Genomic DNA, 21,522 nt, shown 5'->3' with positions numbered 1-21,522 from the left:
TTAATTTAAATACAAATTTAAATCATGATCAATTAGCCAATGGAGTTGTATATTTGTTGGCAATTACTATATTTTAAAATGATGGGGTCATTATCAACAACATGTATATATATAATAGACATTTAAAACATTTAGAAAATTGAATTCTAAGAGTTAGAGGGAAGAACCTTTATCCATCAAAAAAATACATGGGTTAGGAAAAAAATGTACAAAATGTTCCTCCATTCATTATCCAAAATTGGAAACGAAAACTGACACCTCCACACTCTATTCAATAATGTAATTTTAGCAAAACCAAAACATGTTCTTGCATTGTGTATTCTTTATGTTTCTGTTTTGGGTTTTGGGTTGACTAGTGTTGACCAATTATAAGACGTCTACCAAAGGCTTGGGGTTATGAATGTGATGCCATGATGATGTTTTAATTTTGATCTTTATAAACCCAACCATGGTTATGTGATGGAATGCTCTATGTAATGTTTGTAATTGCTTATTGTTATAGCTAAGATGCTTATGTATGAGACACTTGACTTAACCATTTTTGAGTCATCAATCAGTTATCCTTGGGATATTTTTCAGTCGCCATGATGGGATTGAATGTTGATTTATGATGTCATGTTGTGACATGTTTTGACTCAACCATTTTGGTGTCTTCGATCAATATGATTTGAGATATATTTTGGTTATTGAGAACCAATGGATACTTTTGATTATCAGTGATGCTTCAGTTGCCAATAGAGAGCTATTGTGGTCATGATTTTCTATGGATGCTTTTCAGTTGCTCATGGAGATTTGATGCTATTATTTTGGATATTTGATGTTCTTATTTTGGATTATCCTTTGATTTTGAGTCACTTGTATAGGACTAGGGTGATTTATGATTCCATGAGCTTAGGGTAGGTTATCTGCTTATAGTGTTGGGAAGTGGCTTGCAATGGGGGTCGAGGCCCTAAGAGGCTGCCAGGATAACTCATTGTAAGTTGTTTAATAAGTGAAAACATTCACACCTAATACTAACTAAATGAACCTAGAAAGATAATTTTTTTGTTCTCGCCCATGCCTCAAGTTCTTGTACAGACTAGGATGGGAGTAGAGAGAATGCATGGTTGCGACCTTGCATCCCATAATATGCCTTGTTAGTATGAGAGGATACTAGTGGCCGCATGAGGATCAGTAGGGACCCATGGAGTTTAGCTAACTGCAAGGGTAACTTCTACATGATATATGCGATGACACTTTCCCACTTGCATAGTAGGTTCCTACATGTCTTTGTGTGCCTCTGGGAATTAGATGTCGAGTTGTGATTGGAACCTTTGAGTTAGTATACTTTTAGGATTCCTGGACTTATAGAGATTTATGCTATGTGTTTTGGATAGCATGTTTGGGACTTGAGATTATCTCCTTAGGACAGTGGGAGTGGACCATTTAGGTTCCACGTGGTCGGGTGGCAGTGTTTTTCCACTCTTATCATTTGAGATTTGTTAAGACATCATGGCTGATGTGTCCTTCATGATGGTGGATATGTATCCTTTCATTGGTGTTTAGCATATGTTAGATGATGTTATCTTATGCTTACATTTTCATGTTAGATTACTTTCTACATATGATGTAGTATGTATAGGTGTGACATTCCTACTATGCTAATATCGATGATCTCTTCGGTGATTTGGAATGTTATGCATAGAGGGATGGCTAGGATCCATGATGGTCTAATGATGCTATTTATGCTTGGGAGGAACTGTGCACTTAATTTATTATGTTTGATCTTTATGATGGATGTATATATCTTCTATGATGATGTATCATGTATGACATGTGATTATCTTTACTTTGATGTATCATGGATTAGAATAGGATGATGTACCTTATTCCACATATGTATATTCTTTTAAGCCTTTCATACCCTGTGACATGTATAGTGGATGATTGAGCATTTAGAAATGTAATGAATAAACATTGGACTTATCATTATTATTTCATGTGCTTGTTGTATTAGATGGATTCAATAATGTTAGTTGATTTAGATGTAGTTCAATGTTAAGGGATCCTTAAAGAATGAAATTTGTTATGTACGTTATGCTTATTTTTAGATGGACATTGCTATTGCTTCCATTATTGTGTATAAGTTATATGTGGTATTTACTTTCATGTTTAAAAATAAATTTAAAAAAATCTACCAAACTTAGTGAAATTCTAGGTTAATTCTTTGGATCCCTTGGTGGGGCATTACAACCTTGATGATGCTAAAGTGCTACCGTCGAGGCCAAGAGGGCCAAAGTTTCACTCTTGGACTTAGATTAGGAGAAGAATGTTAAGATAGACATTTGAGTAGGCCACCTTGATGGAATGGTAGAATATTTCCATCAGGGCCAAGGGGACCAAAGTTTCACTCTTGGGCTTAGATTTGGTCAAGTTAAGAAACATTGACATCATGTTAAACTAATTTAGCTAAGAATCTTCCAAGTAGATGACCTCATTGGATGACTGATGCCTTCCATTGGGGCCAATGGGGACAAAGTTTCACTCTTGGGCTTGGTAGGACATTGGTTAAGGACTAATTTATCATGACTCATCTTTTCTTTGGAGCTATTATATACATGTACATGCTAATAATTATTTGTGCTTGCAGGATCCATGATCAAAAAACATACAAGGGAAGTATATTTTATATTTTATAAATCATTCCCTTGAGAAATAAATTATAGAGAATCAATAAAGAATTTATGATGTGTCTACATCATGTATGCTTTGTGTCTTCATCTGTCTGCATCATGTTTGCTTCATGTTTTCATCTATCCACATCATGTATGCTTCATGCCTTCATGCATTCATATGACTACTTTTGTCTGCTTCATGTTTTCATTCATTAAAGATACATATCTCATAAATCTTCTAGACCTATTGTATATCTAATGAAGGAGTTTGCTTATGAATGATTCTTGCTTCAGGACAAGCAAATTTGAGAGGGGAGGACTATGATATCCCCATTTCAGCATATAAATTAACTAACAAATAAAGTATTATACATAGTATATATATAATTAGATATTTATATGCCATAAATAATTAATATATATTTGTATGAAAATAGTATATGATATTATATCTTTGTTATCTATTAAAATAATATTTAATTAAAATATAATATATAATCATATATTATTATAATCATATATAATTGATGCAGTAGCATCTAGAGGTATAAGGGCAATCCTGTGTCACCCAAAAAAAATGTACTTAGACTAAGTTTCTGTTTCATGTGTTTTCATTTCTAGATACCCATTTGGGTCAAATAAAGGTTCCAACTCTCACAGTTCCACTATTAGTGTTCTAGGTTAGAGTATTTGAGCACCTTGGGATACGTGTAAATGCTAGAAAAATAGGACTATGTAATTGAGCCATAATTATGGTGGATTAGAAGTTGTAAATTGGAGGTAGGATTTAAATTGTAATTTAGAATATTCTAAAAAAAAACAGGTCAAAAGGCTACACGGTTTGAAAATTATCACAGTTTTCCAATTTCTAGAGACCTCCTAAGAATGCTTCAAAGTTAGGTTCAGGGCATTAAATGACCTTGTATAGGGCCAAAAGATGGGGGACAAGAAAATCTTAAACGATTCGTCAATCAGAACTATGGTTCAAAAGTTATGCCTCCTGGAAGTTCGATTACCATTTTTGGATTCTTCTAGTTTTGTGTCGACTTCTAATGTGACTTATGGAGCCTTCTATTTGGTCAGTGGATGCCAACTAGCACTTTCTAGAATGTATTCCTAATCCTTAACCCTTTGGGGTCTATCTAAGTATGTTTCTAGCATTGTAAAAGGCAGTTCGAAGTGGAGTTTGAGAGAAGGTACTGAGAGAAGAAATTATCTCCATATTTATGCTATTGTAAGCCCATAGGGCATGTTTTGGAGTTTCTTTCTCTACACTAAGTGTACTAGCATATTTTCATAGCTAATAATTATTTTCCCTTTCCTGTTGTGTCCATTCTGTGCTTAGGTTGTGTCCCCATCAAGTGGTATCAAAGCCAATTTTCATGAGTGTGTAGACAAAGCACTGACTATGAGGTAGTTTGCACTAGGACTGTGTGGTTGTGGCTTTGAATTAAGAAGATGCCTCCATGAAGAGAGTGTGGTGGAAGGGTCAGAGCTATTAATCTTGAGGAGGTTAGAGCCCTCCAAAGGTAGGTTCAGGCATTGCAGGAGGAGCTCTGTAGAGGAACAAATGTTACTGCAGGTGATGAAAGTGAGGACGATAATGAAGAAGAAGAAATTGGACAAGAAGGGGAAGTTGAAGGGGAAGTTTTGAATCAGGTAGAAGAGAGGCTTTTTAGGGCCATTACTAAATTTGGAAAAAGACCTACAATTGATGCGGGTGTATTTTCAAGAAATCTAAAACCAGATGAGTTGATCAATTGAATTAATGAACTGGAAGAGTACTTTGAGTATGAGGATATCAAGGATCTAGATAGGGTTAAGTTTGTAAAGGCCATGCCAAAATTTGGTGACAAGAAGTTCAATTGGAGAGAAATAAAGGAGGAAAGGAGAAGATTAGAAGGTGGGATTGCATGGTGGACAAACTAAAAAAGCAGTTCATTCCTGTTGACTACAAGCTTGATTTGTTTAAGAAGATGCATGGGCTAAAGAAATTAGGAAAATTAGTCCAAAAATATACGGAGGAGTTTTATCAACTTCTGATTAGAGCAGGGCATGCAGAAGCAAATAAGGAGAAGGTTGCTCATTATATCAGTGGATTATGACCTAGAATCTAGGAGGAATTAAGTTTGGTAAGAATGACTAGTGTTTAAGATGCATACCAGTTTTCCCTATGAGTTGAAGAGAAGCTAAATAAAAAGTTTGAAGGGAGACAAAGAGGGTGCATTCAAGGAGGAAGGGGCAGTGGTAGGTCATCTGGAGGTCAAAATGAGACCCAAAGGAAAAATGAAGATGTGGGTACTAGTAGGAACCATAGGAATGCGGATTTTAACTGCTCCCGTGATCAAAACTTTGGAGATTAGAGAGGAAGAGCTAGAGGACATGGACAATGTTTAGAAAGAGGAGGTTTCTGTGGTACCTATTTCCATTGCAATGAACAAGGTCATCGTGCCTTTAAATGCCCCCAATGACAAGGAAGAACATATATGAGAGCTAAGGGCCAAGCTAGGGTTGTTCATGTGGATGAGGATGCATAGTCATCACATTTAGAGGATGTAGAAAGAGGAGAGACTTTAGTAAATGAAAGGGTTCTACTAAGTGGGGAGATTGAACTAGGATAAAGGATGAGTCTATTTTGTACCAGGTGCAAATGTGAGAATAAATGTTGTGATGTGATCATTGATGGTGGTAGCACTAATAAATTGGTGTTAGAAGAGATGGTCTCTAAGCTGAAGCTCAATAGGGAGAAACACCCCCAGGCCTATTGGATCGCTTGGGTGAAGGATGTTCATAAGGTCTTGGTAAGTGAACAATGTTTAGTGAAGTTCAAAATTGGGAGTTACCATGATGAAGTTCTCTGTGATATTATTCTAATGCATTTCTGCCATCTATTGTTGGGAAGACCATGGCAGTTTGATAGGCATGCAGTACATGATGGTCATGCAAACACATACTCTATAACAAAGGATGGAGTTTGCCACAAACTAAAGCCCATGGTAAAGGAAGGTGAAAAGGTATGCAGCAGTGCTAGGATCTATCTTGTTGATGGAAGAATTTTTTTAGATGGCATGAAACATCAGCATATGTGCTATGCTTTGATTCCTAGAAAAGATAAGGAAAGTAGTAGTGAAATACCACTTGAAGTTTCAAATTTATTAAGTGATTTTGCAGATATGATGGGGACATGACCCAAGAACAGAATGGGAACAATAGAAAAGGGAAATTATATTAACTAAGAAAATAAGCTAGTACAAATAGTACAGGAAAATAAACTTCAAAACATGCCCTAAGGGCTTACAATAGCATAAATCTGGGGATAAATTCTCCTTATGGTACCTCCTCTCAAACTCCACTCCGAACTGCCTTTTACAATGCCAGAAATCTCCTTAAATAGACCTCGAAGGGTTAAGGACTAGGAGTACATTCTAGAAAGTGCTAGTAGGCATCCACCGACCAAATAGAAGGTTCCAGAAGCTGCGTTAGAAGTCGGTGCAAGTCTAGAAGAATCTAGAAATGGTAACCGAACTTCCGGGAGGCATAACTTTTGAACTGTAGCTCTGATTGATGAACTGTTTACATTTTCAGAAAGATCTCAAAGCGCTCTATAGCCTTATGAACCAGCTTCACTTGTCCCCCATTTTTTGACCCTTTTTGAGGTCATTTAATGCCCCAAACCTAACTTTGAAGAATTCTTAGGAGGTCTCCAAAACTCGAAAAACTACAATAACTTTCAAACCATGGGGCCTATTGACCTGATTCTTTTTTTGGAATGCTCTAAATCATGATTACATTCATTTGGCCAATTCACACCTTCTAGTTTATCGAAATGATGGCCCAAATACATGCTCCTATTTTTTTTGGGATTTTCAAACGCACTGACAGTTGAACTATGAGAGTTGGAACCTTTATTTGAGCCAAATGGATATCCAAAAATGTAAAGACATGAAACAGAAACTAAGTTTAAATACATTTTTTTTTTTGGGTGACACAAGATTGCCCTTACACCTCTGGATGCTCCTACATTAGACACCCAGGGTAGATTGAAAAGTGACCCTGTCACTTTATGGATGGTAGAGGAAATCCCAAATGGGAAACCTCAGCTGCTGAAATCCAAGTTGACTCCTCGATTGGCCATCCTTTCCATTTGACCAAATACTCTTCATACTGCCTGTTTCTGGTACTCCTACCCACACGATGATCTAGAATGTCTTCTATCTCCTCCTTCTTAGAAGCAGGAATTGGACATTGCTCTAAAACCAGCTCCTCATCTGCACCATCATCATGATATTCTATTAAATCTGCAATGTTGAAGATGGGAGAAATGTGAATACCTTCTGGTAGCTCCACCTCATATGCATTTCCTAAGTCATATTTCTTCAGAATTTTGTAGGGGCCAAATTTTTTCATTTTCAGCTTGTTGTAAGTACCAACTAGAAATCTTTCTTTTCGTAAGTGCACCATGACTAGATCTCCTACTTGGAATCCCTTATGTCTTCTTCTTTGATCAGCCCTAGCTTTATACTCTTGATTCATCTTGGTAATGTGTGCTTGAACCTCCTCATGTAGACGCTTGATATGTTCAGCAAATTCCTCAGCTTTAGCACTTGTCCTCTCCCCTTGTTCTATCTTCCTCAATTCTGGTGCAGTCCTTAGGCTATTCCCATATACAATTTGAAATGGTGATTTTCCAGTACTCCTATTTATAGAGTTATTGTAAGCAAACTCTACTTGTGGTAGAATCAAATCCCATCCCTTGGGCTTATCCCCAACTAAACATCTCAGCAAATTGCCCAGACTTTTGTTTACCACTTCTATTTGGCCATCAGTTTGTGGGTGATGCGTGGAACTAAATTTCAAGTCTGTTCTCAGCTTTTTCCACAATGTCCTCCAGAAATACCCCACAAATTTAGTATCTCTGTCAGAAACTATACTCCTTGGAAGACCATGTAGTCTTACCACCTCTTTGAAAAACAAGTCTGCAATATGGACACCATTATGAGTTTTGTGGCATGGAATGAAATGTGCCATTTTGGAGAACCTATCAACCACCACGAATACTGAATCATTACCCCTTTGTGTCCTTGGCAATCCAAGAACAAAATCCATACTTATGTCCTCCCATGGCCTTGATGGAACAGGCAATGGCTGATATAGGCAACTTGAAAAACTTGGCAACTCTGTACAAACTTCTTCACATCCTGTGTAATTTGAGGCCAAAAATAATGTTCTCTAAGAATGGCAATGGTCTTATCCCGACCAAAATGTCCTTCCATCCCTCCACTGTGTTTCTCCTTAATCAAATTTTCCCTCATGGAACTCCTTGGAATGCAAAATTGACTACCTTTGAACAACATGCCATCCTGAATCAAATAGTCTAACCACTTGGTTCTATCTACAACAATAGGTTCTTTACAAGCTTTCCATGCTTCAGCAAAATCAGGATCCTCAGGGTACAAATTCTTGAGTTCATCAAACCAAACTACTTCAACCTGCTTACTGTAAGCAACAACTGTCTCCTACTTAGTGCATCTGCAACCCTGTTAGATTTGCCACTTCTATGCTTCAACACAAATGTATAGCTCTGCAAGAACTCTACCCACTTCATATGCCTTTGATTCAATTTACTTTGGCTATTTAAGTACTGTAATGCTTGATGATCAGTATACAAAGCAAATTCCTTTGGCACTAAATAATGCCTCAATTTCATTAAGGCCTGACCTATTGCATGGAACTCTTGATCATAAACAGAATATTTCTTCTTTGCATCATTCAATTTTTCACTAAAATATGCAATAGGCTTACCTTCTTGGCTTAATACATCTCCAATAGCGCTGCCACTAGCATCACAATCCACCTGGAAAACCTTTCTAAAATTTGGAAGTGCCAACACAGGCTATTCTGTCACCTTCTTCTTCAGTAATTCAAAACTTGTCGCAACTGCTGCAGTCCATTTGAACTCTTTTCTATCCCCTCTTATTGTATCAGTTAGGGGTGCACATATGCCACTGAAATTCTTAATAAACTTCCTGTAAGAACTAACCAGACCATGAAATGATCTTACCTCAGTAACAGACCTTGGAGTAGGCCATTCCAAGATGGCTTTTACCTTCTCTGGATCCATTTTGAGATAACAAATCCCAAATAGGCTAGCTCCCTTTTTGCAAATTTACACTTCTTCAGATTGATTAACAGTTTCTCTTCCCTTAGCCTTTCAAGGACACTATGAATATGCAATAAATGTTCTTCCAAAGTCTTGCTGAAAATTAAAATATCATCCAAATAGACAATAAATTTTTTTCCCAAGAACTTCTTAAGTACATCATTCATGAGCCGCATGAAGGTGCTTGGGGCGTTCGTCAATCCAAAGGGCATGACTAACCACTCATAAAGACCCTCCTTGGTCATGAAGGCTGTTTTCCACTCATCTCCTTCTCGAATCCATATCTAATGATAACCACTCTTCAGATCTATCTTTGTGAAGTACTGAGCTCCACTCAAGCAGTCCATAATATCATCCATCCTTGGCAAAGGAAATCGGTACTTGATGGTGATCCTATTTATAGCTTGAGAATCTGTAGACATCCTCCATTCTCCATCCTTCTTTGGTGCGAGTATTGCAAGTACTGCACATGGACTCAGGCTCTCTTGAATCAAGCCCTTCCTCAACAGCTCCTGAACCTGTGTATTTAGCTCCTCTATTTCAGTAGGAGTCATCCTGTGAGCAGCCTTGTTTGGAAAACTAGCTCGTGGAATCAGATCTATCTGATGACTGATTTGCCTTACTGGTGGCAATCCATCTGGAACATTATCAGAGATAATATCTCCAAACTCCCTAGTAAATCTGAAACTTCAAGTGGTATTTCATTACTACCTTCTTTATCTTTCCTAGGAATCAAAGCATAGCACATATGTTGATGTTTCATGCCATCTAAAAACTTCCTTCCATCAACAAGACAAATCCTAGCACTGCTACATACCTTTTCACCTTCCTTTTTCATGGGCTTCAATTTGTGGCGAACTCCATCCTTTGTCCAAGAGTATGTGTTTGCATGTCCATCATGTATTGCATGTCTATCAAACTGCCATGGTCTACCCAACAATAGATGGCAAACATCCATCGAAATAACATCATAGAGAACTTCATCATGGTAACTCCGAATTTTGAATTTTACTAAACATTGTTCACTTACTAGGACCTTATGATCATCTTTTACCCAAGAAATCTGATAGGGTTGGGGATGTTTCTCCCTCTTGAGCTTTAGCTTTGAGACCATCTCTTCTGATACCAGGTTATCAGTGCTAACACCATCAATGATCATGTCACAACATTTATCCTCACACTTGCATCTGGTATGAAACAAACTCCTTCGTTGTCTTGGTTCATTCTCACCACTTAGTAGGACTCTTTCATTTACCAAGGTCTCTCCTCTTTCTGCATCCTCTGAATGTGATGATTGTGCATCCTCATCCACATGAGCAACCCTAGCTTGGCCCTCAGCTCTCCTATCAGTCCTTCCTTGTCGTTGAGGGCATTCAAAGGCATGATGACCTTCTTCATTGCAATGGAAACAGGTACCATGGAAGCCTCCTCTTCCTTGTCCACATCCTTTACCTCTTCCTCATTTATTTCCAAAGTCTTGATCATGGGAGCGGTTGAGACCCTCATTCCTCTGGTTTCTGCTAGTACCCACATCTTCATTTTTCTTTTGGCCTCCAAATGATCTACCACTTCCCCTTCCTCCTTGACCGTGCCCTCTTTGTCTTCCTTCAAACCTTTTATTCAGCTTCTCTTCAACTCGTAGGGAAAACTGGTATGCCTCTTCGATGCCGGTAATTCTTACCAGACTTAATTCCTCCTAGATGCTAGGTCGCAACCCACTGATATAACGAGAAACCTTCTCCTTATTTTCTTCTACATGCCCTACTCTAATCAAGAGTCAGTAAAACTCCTCTATATATTCTTGGACTGATCTTCCTGCTTGCTTTAACCCATGCATTTTCTTAAACAGATCAAGCTCGTAGTCCACAGGAATCAACTGCTTCTTCAATTTGTCCACCATGCGATCCCATCTTGTGATCTTCTCCTTTCCTCTTCTAAGTCTTTCCAATTGAACCTCTTGCAACCAGATTTTGCAATGGCCTTTCAGTTTTGCCTTTGCAAACTTAACCCTATCTGGGTCCCTTATATCCTCATACTCAAAGTATTCTTCTAGTTCATTGATCCAATCAATCAACTCATCTGGTTTCAGATTTCATAAAAATATACCCACTTCAATTGTAGGTCTTTTCCCAAACTTAGTAATGGCCCTAAAAAGCCTTTCCTCTATAGGATTCAGAACTTTCCCGTCAACTTCCTCTTCTGGTCCCATTACTTCCTCTTCATTGTCATCCTCACTATTGTCACCTGTGGCAACATTTGCTCCTCTACGAAGCTCCTCTTGCAATGCTTGTACCTGCCTTCGGAGGGCTCTAACCTCCTAAGGATCAATAGCTCTAGCCCTTCTGCCATGCTCTCTTCATGGAGGCATCTTCTAACTCAAACCCACAACCACATAGTCCTGGTGCAAACTGCCTCATAGTCGGCGCTCTGTCTACACACTTAGGAAAACCCGCTCTGATACCACTTGATGGGGACACGACCCAAGAACAGAATGGGAACAACAAAAAAGGGAAATTATATTAACTAAGAAAATAAGATAGTACAAATAGTATAGGAAAATAAACTTCAAAACATGCCCTAAGGGCTTACAATAGCATAAATTTGGAGATAAATTCTCCTTATGGTACCTCCTCTCAAACTCCACTCCGAACTGCCTTTTACAATGCCAGAAATCTCCTTAAATAGACCTCGAAGGGTTAAGGACTAGGAGTACATTCTAGAAAGTGCTAGTAGGCATCCACCAACCAAATAGAAGGTTCCGAAAGCTGCGTTAGAAGTCAGTGCAAATTTAGAAGAATCCAGAAATGGTAATCGAACTTTCGAGAGGCATAACTTTTGAACTGTAGCTCCGATTGATGAACCGTTTACATTTTCAAAAAGCTCTTGAAGCGCTCTATAGCCCTATGGACTAGCTTTGCTTGTCCCCCATTTTTTGACCCTTTTTGAGGTCATTTAATGCCCCAAACCTAACTTTGAAGCATTCTTAGGAGGTTTCCAAAACCCAAAAAATTGCAATAACATTCAAATCGTGGGGATTATTGACCTGATTCTTTTTTTGGAATGCTCTAAATCATGATTACATTCATCTGGCCAATTCACACCTTCTAGTTTATCGAAATGATGGCCCAAATACATGCTCCTATTTTTTTGGGATTTTCAAACGCACTGATAGTTGAACTATGAGAGTTGGAACCTTTATTTGAGCCAAATGGGTATCCAAAAATGTAAAGACATGAAATAGAAACTAAGTCTAAGTACATTTTTTTTTTGGGTGACACAGGATTGCCCTTATACCTCTAGATGCTCCTGCATCAAGATATCATTTATGATAATGTTCGAGAAGGACTACCACTAGTAATGCAAATCCTTCATTAGATAGATTTAATCCTTGGAGATAATTTTCTTAACAAGGTAGCTCATAGGATGACTCCTACTGAAACTAAGGAGCTAAACAGACAGGTTCAGGAGCTATTGAAGAAGGGTTTGATTTGAGAGAGCCTAAGTCCATGTGTAGTACCTACAGTACTAGCACCAAAGAAGGATGGAGAGTGGAGAATGTGTACAAACTCTTGAGCTATAAATAGGATAACCATCAAGTATCAGTTTCCTTTGCCAAGAATGGATGATCTTATGGACTGCTTGAGTGGAGCTCAATACTTCACAAAGATAGATCTCAAGAGCGGATATCACCAGATACAGATTCAAGAAGGAGATGAGTGGAAAACTACCTTCAAGACCAAGGAGGGTCTTTATGAGTGGTTAGTCATGCCCTTTGTATTGACAAATGCCCCAAGAACCTTCATGCAGCTTATGAATGAGGTGCTTAAGAAGTTCTTGGGAAAATTTGTTATTGTCTATTTAGATGATATTTTAATTTTCAGCAAGACTTTGGAAGAACATTTATTGCATATTCATAGTGTTCTTGAAAGGTTAAGGGAAGAGAAAGTGTTAATTAATCTGAAGAAGTGTAGCTTTGCTAAAAAAGAGTTAGTCTACCCGAGGTTTTTTGTATCACCTAAAGGTCTCAAAATGGATCCAGAGAAGGTAAAAGCCATCTTGGAATGGCCTACTCCAAGGTCTGCTACTGACGTGATGGTCTAGTTAGTTTTTATAGGAAGTTCATTAAGAATTTTAGTGGCATATGTGCACCCCTAACTGACACAATAAGAGGGGATAGAAAAGAGTTCAAATGGACTGTGGCAGTTGTGAAAAGTTTTGAATTGCTGAAGAAGAAGGTGATAGAACAACCTATGTTGGCACTTCCTGATTTTAGCAAGATGTTCCAAGTGTATTGTTATGCTAGTGGCAATGCTATTGGGGCTGTATTAAGTCAAGAAGGTAAGCCTATTGCATATTTTAGTGAAAAATTGAATGATGTGAAAAAGAAGTATTATGTTTATGATCAAGAGTTCTATGCAATAGTTCAGACCTTAAAGAAATGGAGGCATTATTTATTGCCAAAGGAATTTTTTTTATATGCTGATCACTAGGCATTACAGTATCTAAATAGCCAAGGTAAATTGAATCAGAGGCATATAAAGTGGGTAGAGTTCTTGCAGAGCTATACATTTGTGTTGAAGCATAGAAGTGGAAAATCTAACAGGGTTGCAGATGCATTAAGTAGGAGATAGTTGTTGCTTACAGTAAGGCAGGTTGAAGTAGTTGGGTTTGTTGAACTCAAGAATCTGTACCCTGAGGATCCTAATTTTGCTGAAGCATGTAAACCTTGTAAAGAACCTGTTGATGTAGAAAATACTAAGTGGTTAGACTATCTAATTCAGGATGGTATGTTGTTAAAGGGCAGTCAATTGTGTATTCCAAGGAGTTCCACGAGGGAAAATTTGATTAAGGAGAAACACAATGGAGGGATGGCAGGATATTTTGGTCGAGATAAGACCATTGACATTTTTAGAGAACATTATTTTTGGCCTCAAATTTCACAAGATGTGAAGAAGTTTGTACAGAGTTGTCAGATTTGTCAAGTGGCCAAGGGATTTAGTCACAGTACTGGACTTTATCAGCCATTTCCTGTTCCATCAAAGCCGTGGGAGGACATAAGTATGGATTTTGTTCTTGGATTACCAAGGACACAAAGGGGTAATGACTTAGTATTTGTGGTGGTTGATAGGTTCTTCAAAATGGCACATTTCACTCCATGTCATAAAACTCATGATGTTGTCCATATTGCAAACTTGTTTTTCAGAGAGGTGGTAAGACTACATGGCCTCCCAAAGAGTATAGTTTCTGATAGAGACACTAAATTTGTGGGGTATTTCTAGAGAACATTGTCGAAGAAGTTGAGAATGGACTTGAAATTTAGTTCCACACATCATCCGCAGACTAATGGCCAAACATAAGTGGTAAACAAGAGTCTGGGCAATTTGCTGAGATGTTTAGTTGGGGATAAGCCCAAAGGATGGGATTTGATTCTACCACAAGTAAAATTTTATTACAATAACTCTATAAATTGGAGTGTTGGTAAATCACCATTCTAAATTTTGTATGGAAGTAGCCCAAGGACTGCACTAGAATTGAGGAAGATGGTGCAAGGGGAGAGGACAAGTGCTAAAGTAGAAGAGTTTGCTGAACATATCAAGCGCCAACATGAGGAGGTCCAGGAACACATTATCAAGATGAATTAAGAATATAAAGCTAGGGGTGATCAAAGGAGAAGACATAAGGAGTTCCAAGTAGGGGATCTAGTCATGGTACACTTAAGAAAGGAGAGATTTTGTGTAGGTACTTACAACAAGTTGAAGATGAATAAATTTGGCCCCTACAAAATTTTGAAGAAACATGAATTAGGAAATTCATATGAGGTGGAGTTGCTAGATGGAATTCACATTTCTCCTATCTTCAACATTACAAACTTGATAGAGTATCATGATGATGGTGCAGATGAGGAGCTTATGTTAGAGCCATGTCTAATTCCCGCTTCTAAGAAGGAGGAGATAGAAAACATTTTGGATCATTGTGTCTGTAGGAGTACTAGAAATAGGCAGTATGAAGAGTATCTAGTTAAGTGGAAAGGCTGACCAATTGAGGACTCAACTTGGATATCAGCATCTAAGGTTTCCTATTTGGGATTTCCTCTACCATCCATAAAGTGACAAGGTCACTTTTCAATCTACCCTGGGTGTCTGATGTAGGAGCATCTAGAGGTATAAGGGCAATCCTATGTCAACCAAAAAAAATGTACTTAGACTAAGTTTATGTTTCATGTGTTTTCATTTTTGGATACCCATTTAGGTCAAATAAAGGTTCCAACTCTCACAGTTCCACTATCAGTGTTCTAAGTTAGAGTATTTGAGCACCTTGAGATACATGTAAATGCTAAAAAAAGGACTATGTAATTGATCCATAATTATGGTGGATTAGAAGGTGTAAATTGGAGGGAGGATTAAAATTGTAATTTCAAATAATCCAAAAAAAAAAATCAGGTCAAAAGGCTGTACAGTTTGAAAGTTATCACAATTTTTTAGTTTCTGGAGACCTCCTAAGAATGCTTCAAAGTTAGGTTTAGGGCATTAAATGACCTTGTACAGGGCCAAAAAATGGGGGATAAGAAAATCTTTCCAGGCTATAGAGCACTTTGAGAGCTTTCTAGAAATGTAAACAGTTCGTCAATCGGAGCTACGGTTCAAAAGTTATGCCTCTCGAAAGTTTAGTTACCATTTCTAGATTCTTCTAGTTTTGCACTGACTTCTAATGCAACTTCTGGAGCCTTCTATTTGGTCAATAGATGTGAACTAGCACTTTCTATAATGTATTCCTAATCCTTAACCCTTTGGGGTCTATTCAAGGACATTTCTAGCATTGTAAAAGGCAGTTTAGAGTGGAGTTTGAGAGAAGGTACTAGGAGAAGAAATTATCACCATATTTATGCTATTGTAAGCCCATAGGGCATGTTTTGGAGTCTATTTCTCTACACTAAGTGTACATTTTGTGCTTGGGTTGTGTCCTCATCAATAATTAATATCAGTTAATATAATAATATATAATATAACTACCTTATTAAATATAATTAATAAAAAACCATGTCCCTATGAAATACTGGATATATATAGATTTTCTAGCATTGAAGAGGATATCATATGGAATATTATCAAATTTATACAATTTAAAAGGGAAATATCTAATGCCTTGAAATAGGACATTACAAAAAACATCTAAGTTCCAAGAACACCAAATCAACACTCTGTTGTTTTTGTTGCTGCTACTTTTCTCTTCTTTTCAAATCCTCTTCTTCAATCAAATTTGAAATCATCTAGAAAACTACTTGTTGGTATCTATTTCTTTAGGATTGACCTCAGATATTCACACTTTGACTCTCAGGAACAACTTTCAGTCTTACATGGATGGAAATTAATTGTTCACAATTTCTCCTCCATTGACATTGACAACTCAATTTCTACCTCATTCATACATAGGAGATATCAATCTCTCCCCCATTAGTCAATCTCTTCCCCATTAGAGGATCTTCTCCCCCATTCATGGGACTTCTCTCACCCCATTCATAGGAGATTTTTTTCATGGAATCTCTCCTCCATTAACATCAATGATAAAGGCTTCATTATGTCAATCATCTACTCAAAGTATTCAATCATCTTGAGTCTCCAAAGACACTATTATATACCAACTATAAAGAGTCCTTAATGAATTATCTCATCTCAAATACCCCCCCATTTAGGAAGCATCAACATTAAGTCCAATCAAAAAATAGTGTTATGTACCACTAGACTAATGTAATCTCTACATCATCTACTCAAAAGTAGGTAGTGACATAACCCTAATCATAAATAAAAAATACTCAAATATATATTTAGGTAAGGTATTCGTAAAGATATTTTCAATGTGATCTTTTATACTTACATACTCCAATCTAATTTTTTTCTTTGTAAATTTATCTCTCAAAACATGATAATTTATATATGCTTAATCTTAGAATGTATCATAGAATTCTTAGACATACTCACTATGCTTTTGTTTCACAATGTATGATAATGGGTTCTAAAAGTTCCATTTGAGTTTCTTTTATGATATGCTTCATCCACATGATCTGATTACAATTGTTTGTTACTGTCATATACTCTACTTTAGTTGTACTTTGGGAAATACAATCTTGTTTGTTTCTCAAACAAGAAACCAATTTTCCTCCAAGGAAAAATGCTTTACCATTAGTGCTTTCTCTATCATCCATATTGCCTTCCCAATCTACATCAATATAATAGGACAAAATAAAGTCAATTGATCTATCATACTATAATCCATAATTAGGTATACCTTTTAGATATTTGAAAATCCTCTTTACTACTACTCAATGAGATTCCTTGGTATCAGCTTGAAATATTGCTACTATCCCAACTACATTTTCTATATCTAGTCTGGTGTGAGTCAAATATTTCAAACCTCCAATCATAGATATATACTTCTTCTCAACTCTAGTGTCTCATCTTTTTTAGATAGCTTGTGACTAGTTATCATAGGTGTACTAATAGGCTTACAATTTTCTAAACCAAATATTTTCAACAAGTCTTTGAATCACTTAGCTTGTGATATGAAAACACCATCTCTATTTTGCATAATCTATAAACCCAAGAAAAACTTAATCCCTCCAATCATATTCATCTCAAATTCATTCTTCATCTTATCAAAAAACTTATCACTTACTTCATCATTACCTCCAAAGATTATGTAATCTAGAAATATCACTATGATCAACAATCTATTACCAATTTCTTTTGAATACACTTTACTATTATTGATCTTAGATTGGTTTTAACAAGTGAGTGTCTACACACTTAAGATATTTATAAGTTATGTACTTAGTTCATGTTAAAAAAGTAATGCATGCCAAGCATAACATGTCAAATAGTGCATGCCAAGTCACTCGAGTGTCAAACAACAGTAAGTGCCAAGTGATTCAAGTGTCGAGTAAGTAGTAAATGTTGAGTCACTCAAGTGTCAAGTAGATAATATTTGCTAAGTTATTCAGATGTTGATGGATCAATGGATGCAAAGTCATTCATCAAAGTCATAGTTAATGTCGAGCATCAGGGACTTCAGATATCAAGTTATACAGTTTTGACATAGTTATTTGTAATGGCACAAACTTCTATTTAAACCATTTTTTAGCTGACTTAAGGATCTTTCTTTGATCTTAGATGATAAGAAAAAATCTTTATTATGAGTGCCTATGCATTATATGTAGCCAATCAGAAAAAGGGATGGATTAAGTGGCAATTTGGGTGAATCGCAATCATTGATTCATACCTAATCCTAAGTCACCCAATTCTTCTTAAGGAGGACAAACCCTAAATTTTCTAGGAATGTGTAAGGAGAAAAGAGTGAAGGTTTGCATGCACAAACAAAGAATTCATGATTACTAAGGAGTTGTGATTTGAAATACATTGTAGAATCAGTTAAAGGAGAATAGTGGAAAGGAATTAGAATATAGCAGAGATATATCTGATAAAAAAGGATCAAGTACACATTAGGAAAGAGGTGATATGTCATCAAGCAACAAAGTGCTAATTGAAGGATCATTGATAAGACATTCTAATAGGTGAATCAATTAAATCACTTAAAATAGTAGTCTTAACATGCTACTGTAAATACTTTAATAGTGTGCTTTCTCATTTTAAGTCAAAGTCCTTTTACCAAGAACACTTCTAATACGGTGTTTAAATCCTTTAACATTGTGAGACCTAACAATGTTTGTAAGCCTTTAACAGGGCAAAACTTTCACAAGGTAGATCATGTTTCATGTTCAAAACATTGTAACCTTCATTGGATACACTTTATTACTATAACAGTAGAGATTTGTGGGTGTCATCCCCACCCGAGTTTTAACTTCTCCTTGAAGGGTTTATGGGTAACCAAATATCTTGTCTCATACATTTGTGTGAATGTTTACTTATTTGCATACTTTAGATGTACGTGATTGATCTGCTATTTCAATTTACTTATTGAATTATGAGATAGATGTGAGGTGAATGATTTTATGGTTAAAATTTTTAAGTGCTGATTTGCCACCCACCCCCTTTCATATTTTTCTTTCCCTATTGTATTTCCAACAACTATTTGTTTTACCTTTAGAAAATCCCAATTTTTCCAAATATTTTTCCAACCTTGCATACCAATTTCTAGGCACTTTCTTTAAACCATATAATGCTTTCTTCATTCTGTATACCATATCATTTTCTTCTATCAAAGGAAATCCTTCAAGCTGCTCAACAAAGAATTATTCTCCAAGTTCTCCACTCTAAAATATTGACTTAACATCCATCTAATACACTTTAAACTTCTTACTTTTTCCATAAGCCAAGAACATTTCTAGCTACAGAGGCACATGTTTCTCCATAAACTATATCTTGTTGTTTTGAATATCCTTTGCATACCAATGTAGCTTTTTTTCCTTACAACTTCACCTTGGTCATTCATCTTATTTTCAAATACCCATTTAGTTCCTATAAAATTCTTGTCTTTAGGCCTATGAACCAATTCTCATGTCTCATTCTTGACAATTTGGTCTAGTTCCTCCTTATTGCTTGAATCCAATTATCATCCTTGCATGCCTCATCTGCACTCTTATGTTCAAGTTGAGATATTAGTCATAATTACTCATGTACTTTGTTTCTTGTCATTACTCATTTGTTTTTACTTCCAATAATCTATTTGGTGGGGTGATTCTTTGCCAAATTCTTGTTTGGTGTAGGAGTTGCTATCTAAACTCTTATCTCTTCTCTTGTTTCTAATCTCTATTCTCCTCTTTTCTCAACAATTTGTACATCATTTTGTAAATCATTATTAGTATCAAAGTAAATTTCAATATTCTCTGTAGAAAATTTAGGATTATCTTCCTCATCATCATAAATATAATCTAGCATTCTCTCTTTCAATTCATACTTTTCATCCACTTCACATTTGCACATTCAACAATTTTCTTAATTCTTTGATTGAAACATCTATAAGCTTTTCTTTTCAATGAATAACCAAGAAACATACCTTCATCGCTTCTTGGATTAAACTTAACAATATCATCATCTCTCTTTATGTATCATTTACTTTCAAAAAAAAATTAAATACTTTACTAAGGGCTTATGATCAAACCATAATTAATAAGGAGTCTTATTTGTACCTTTTCTAATTTGTACTCTTTTCATAGTATACACTATTGCATTGATTGCTTCTCTCCAAAACATCTTGGATACATCATTTCTTTTGTTGCCTCTGATATGTATATGTTCCTTCTTTCTGCTATCCCAATTTTCTTAGGAGTCTTGGGTGAAGATAGTTGTCTCTTAATTCCATTCTCTTCACAAAACATGTTTAAATTTCTAGAATTAAACTCTCCACCTCTATATGATCTTAAACATTTAATCTTTACACCAGATTCATTCTCAACTCTATTCTTAAATATCTTAAACTTTTCAAATGCCTTTGATTTTTGTTTAAGAAATGCTACCCACGTCATTCTAGTGAAATCATCAACAAAAACCATAAAATACCTTTCTCCATAGAATCCTCTTATTCTTGTAGGATCACTCAAGTTTGTATGAGCAATCTCCAACTTCATTGTAGTAGTGAACTTCTTGCTAGGAAATGAAACGTTCTTCTTCTTATCAATGATACATTCTTTATGAATAAAATCAGAAGGCTTCATGATTCTAGGAAAATATTTGACTATAAAGATACTACTAACCTTCACAATGCTATCAAATTTATATGAAAAAATCTTCCATGCCATAACCAACTATTATCCACTTTTTCAACCAAGAAAGGCATCTCAACAGGATTCAATTGAAATGGATTAATTTTAGATCTTATACCTATTCCAATCATCTTATCATCCTTATCTTTGATAATGTAAGTCTTCTCTGTAAATTGCAATTATTAAGCTTTATCAACAAACTATCCAACACTTAACAAATTATACTTTAACCCATAAAAAAAAAAAAACATCATTAGTATTATTCTTTCCATCAAGAGTAACTCTAACAATTCCTCCATCATGATTTCTAAACTTAACAAAGTTGTTCATGTCACCAGTTAGATGATGTGAACATCCAATGTGTATAATCCAATCAAATTTCTTTTCAACTTGAGAAACTTGGATTTTTTCTTCTCTAATTTCAATTTCAAAATTCTCTTCTTTTATAGCCACAAATCCAAATTCATCAACACTTTCACTCTGAATTCTTTCCTTAGATTCATCATGTTCAATTGTTTACAAACAATCTCTAGGTCTTCTAGGCTTGAAATTTATTTTATATTGTTTCTCACTTTTAGGACACTTAGAAGCATAATGACCAAATTCATTGCAAGTCCAACATTTAAATATTTTCCTACCATATGACTCTCTTCTCACAAGAAGGGATATTCCCTATTTATTTTTCCCATCTTATCTAGATTTGGATTTTTTGCTCCTATCATAGTTTCCATTAGTTCTTGCACTTCTTGATAAACACAGATGAACACCTAATTCTCAAAAAATTGTTTCCACTCTAGTAAAATATCTAGATTGCCTCAAACTCAATTTTTTTGCTTCTAATATTTCAAGCAAAGTCTCCCTAGTGAACTTCACTATGCAACATATTAAAAGTTCAATCATATGTGTTGTTGATTTCAAATTGGTTTTGACAAGTGAGTGACAACACACTTAAGACATTGAGTTAGTTCATGCAGAACTAGTAATGCATGCCGAGT

Source organism: Cupressus sempervirens, chromosome 2 (assembly GCF_028749045.1).
Source record: "Cupressus sempervirens isolate cs-2001-9-10 chromosome 2, ASM2874904v1, whole genome shotgun sequence".
NCBI classification, from domain to species: domain Eukaryota; kingdom Viridiplantae; phylum Streptophyta; class Pinopsida; order Cupressales; family Cupressaceae; genus Cupressus; species Cupressus sempervirens.
The sequence above is the reverse complement of the archived record's forward strand: the minus strand, read 5'-3'. Positions refer to the sequence as shown.